The following is a 4,171-nucleotide window of genomic DNA, read 5'->3' as shown; positions in this document are numbered from 1 at the left end:
ACATTTTTGTTTCAGGTTTTTTTTTTTTTTTTTTTTTCCTTATTGTTTTTATAATCCCATTGAAGATGACCCACCTTGTCACAGTTAAGTTTTCTATTCTTTTTTTTTTTTTTTTTTTTTGGTACTGGGGATTGAACTCAAGACCTTTCACTTGCCAGCCAAGTACTTATTCTATTGAGCTATCTCCCCAGCCCTACACAGTTAAGTTTTCATGGCTACAAAACAACAGCAGGCACCCATACCTTTGAATCTCATTTCCCACATTTTGCCAAGCCTCAATCATTTCAGCAAAGTTTAAATTTTTTTCTTTATGGGATGCAAGGAATCTTTGATAATCAGCATTAGCATTTTTATATGCTAGTTGAAGGATGTCTTGACCACCAGGATATAGTATCTGTAGTGTAATTTTTTTATTTTGGCTCAGGTATAAAGTTGTTTGGTCACCACAGTTATCTGTTATATTTTCTCTTGCATTGGTTCTGCTATTCTTTTTTTTTAATGGCTTCATAGTGCTTTTAATTTTTTTATTTTTCTAAAGATAGTACTAATTAGAATTAAAAGAATTATAAGTGATACAGAATTTCACTTAAAGTAATACGAATTTCACAATATTTGTTGTAATACATAGAGTGTCTTCCAGCCAGTTATTCCTATCACCAGATACATGCATGTAAAATGGGGAGGTGCTGCTGTTCATAAAACAACAGTCTTGGGTGTTCTCCCTCTGTGTGGAGGGAGTATCTAGGTAAAGTAGCCATCCAAAAATGGAGTTGGATGTGTCTTCTCCCCCGGGACCTGTAACATGCACAAAATTTCCCAAGTGAGACCTTGATTGTAAAACAAATGAATTCACTTTGTTGGAGAATCTATATGGAACTGGATAGAAAATGCTCTGCACCAAGGGGTTGGAAGGCAACTTTTATTATGCTAACTGACTGGTGGGAACTAGGTCCAAATCACCAGCCCTGCCTTAGAGTAAAAGAACAATTTATATACATTTTGTAAGCAAGAAAGACAGCATTCATGAATTAGCCTATAATTGGTTACATGTATTTGGTCACATATTGTTGGGAAAGTTTAATTAGGAGGGGCCATTCATTCATGATGAGGCAGAAAGGTCTGAGGGAAGCGAACCTTGACAGGGCCACCCTGCCCCAGGTAGATAGTCACTGGAGCAGGTTGGCAAAACTGAGAATGTGCGCAGGCCATAGTGCTGCTGGTCAGATAGGGCTGAGTCAAAGTATCTCTGAGTTGCAGCTGGGTAGTCAAAGCTGATTGAGTTTGACAGCCCCATTATGAAACTATAGTTTTAAATTTTTTTACTACAATTTGTCTAGACCCAAATCAAACTCCAGAGGCAGCAAAAGTGAGGCCTTAGTTTATACTCTAATAAGAATTCTTTTTAAAATTTATTTATTTATTTTTTAACATTTATTTTAGTGTGTGTGTGTGTGTGTGTGTGTGTGTGTGGCCAGCTCAGCCCACCAGGGGGTGCAGCTGGCTGGCATGTGGTGCTGGGGGATCGAACTGCTGTCCCTGTGCTTTATCAAGCTTGTTCCAAGTAGGTGCTTTAAACCACTGAGCCATCTCTCCAGCGCAAGAATTTTTTTTTAAAAAAGAATTTTTAATTTGTAAGAATTTTTATAGCATTTTTGGTCCCATTGTTGTATTTATCACTTGAAAACAATAAAAGGCTTTTAAATTATTGCAGATAGACAGCACTAGGCATTGTGCTTTTAAAACCAAATTTTGCTATCATTGATTGGCTGACATCTTAAGTGGAAATGTCATTAATCTTAAATGCATTTTAATCTTTTTTAATTGATTTAAATTAACCCCCTATTAAGCTGTGTGAACCACAATTATTTGAGATAAGTTTTTGTCTAGAAACAGGTAAGTTCTTTTCTTTTGAACTTTTCAGGTGCAGTTGCAGGTGTTATAATCAGAAAGCGCTTTTAGATATTTTTGTTATGGTTTTGAGACTTTATAGCAATACTTATAAGAGTTTGCATTTTCTTGATAGACCTGTCCCAGTTTAACATGTTTTGAATTTTGTTACCCGCTTTTAATTATATTTTTTGGTTTCCCTTTTTCCTTTGTAAACTTTTAATTTTTTTCCTCTTTATTTTATTTTATTCTTCTTGGAGTAAGTTTTTTGTTGTTGTTTTTGTTTTTTTCAGGCAGAGTTTTTTTCAGGCTGGCCTCAAACTCACTATGTAGCCCAGGCTGGCCTCACACTTATGACTGACCTTCTGCCTCAGCTTCCCAAATTCTGGGATTACAGGTATGTGCCACCGTGCCTGGCCTGCAGTCAGATATTTTAAAGAAACATTATAAACATTGCTTGCATAGTTTTAATCTTTTTGTTTAATTTTTATTTTTTTATGGTACTGTGGATTGAACTTGGGATCTTGTGCTTGCCAGGCAGGTGCTTATGCTGCTGAGCTATCTCCCTGGCCCAGTTTTTCCTCTTTAGGTAAAGAAAAAGTTTGACCCATATTACAGGCAAAGTAGGAGAAATGAAAGCAAAATGAGAAACAAATGAACTGTGCCCATGTATTTATTAATTCGACAACCAGGAGACTGCTGGGCTCATAAACCTAACCACAACGTGACAGAGACATGTTGGGCTATTCCCTAGCTAACTTTGTCCCATTACCAGGATGAAGAGTCAGACACATTCTTGTTCTTTTTCCAGGTTTTGAGAGATCATCCTTTATGCTGATCTACAGCAGCAGGTATTCCTCACACGTAGGCACCACTTGTTTAAATGTGTGGTCATGGCAGTACAGAGAGTAATGGATGATTACTTGGAGGTGAGACTGAGTTGAATCACCAAGAAAGCCCAGAGAGTGGCCAGCATTAGAGAGACTTCCAGGTGAAGACCCAAAGCCTCAACTCAGGCTTTTATTTAGAATATCAGGGAAAAAAAGAGGAAGAGGGAAAAAAAGTAGAAGAAAAGCAATTTTGACAAGTCATATCAAGGCTGAGTCATTTTCTTGGGGAAAAGGGAAGGATGATGGCCAGACACAAGGTGCTTCACTACTCAAAAATTGTTGTTTAACCATTCATTTTTCACAGACCTGCAGTCTAACTGTTCACTTCTTAACCAAGCCTCCCACAGCTTTAGGATCTGTTTTGGCTAGTGATTAGAGGCAGTTCACTCCCTTTATGAGAGGAAAAAATTCAGAGATTTAGATTCCAGCCATAAACACTATTATCAATAGACTCACTGTCTTTGTTATTTTTCTCATTGCTGAGGCAAAATCCCCAACACTCAAAGTTGAAAAAGGAAAAGTGTGTTTGGCTTACAGTTTCTAGGTTACAGTTCATAGTTGGCTGTCTCCAAGGCAGGGTTCCACAGCAGAGGGCCATGATAGGGAAAAACAGTTCATGGCAGGCAGAAGGCAGCAAACAACACACAACAAACTCTAGCCCTTTTTCTGTCTTTTATTTTACCACTCTACCTGCCTTGAGGTGTGGGCAGCACTCACACCCGGGATAGGGCACCCCTCATTTTACCAAGAGCTACACATCCATCACTGGACTAATTTAGTAAATTACTTATTTTTATTCCCAGCATTATACTCTAGATTGAGCCACCTTGGAAAAAAATCTCACCTGTGACCACATGAGCCTTTGGGGGGACACCTAGACACAAGCTATAACACTTGCTTTCTAAACTCATACTAGTTTATTTTACATCTTTTTTTCTTGACTGTAACAGTCTAGTTTGGTTCTGCTTTCTCATCTTTATTTTGTCCTCAGTGATGTGAGAACCACATCCCTAGCCCAGTGGATATCAGACTGCAGCAGGCATCAGGATGACAGAGCCTACTTATCAAGACACATTTGGTGGCAACAAACTAGTTTCTATGTCTGGATGCCTGGGTAGGGACTGAAAACAAGTGCTGAATGAGGATGAGTGCTACATAGAAGAGGTAAGATTTTTCTCACCATAGAGGTTCTACATTTATAAATTGAGTGCCCTGATTCAAAAATCCAAAAACTTGAAATCTTATAAAATCCAAGTTTTTGAACCCAAAAATTATGGTATAAGTGGACACTTTCACATCTGACATCATGTCAAGTGTTTCTGTCAGAATATAATGGACTAGAGATAGTCTATAAAGTTATCGTAAGGCTATGTATATAAGGTACACACAAATTT

Source organism: Octodon degus, unplaced genomic scaffold, assembly GCF_000260255.1.
Source record: "Octodon degus isolate 3935 unplaced genomic scaffold, OctDeg1.0 scaffold00191, whole genome shotgun sequence".
In the NCBI taxonomy this organism is placed as follows: Eukaryota; Metazoa; Chordata; class Mammalia; order Rodentia; family Octodontidae; genus Octodon; species Octodon degus.
This window is presented reverse-complemented; position numbering follows the sequence as displayed.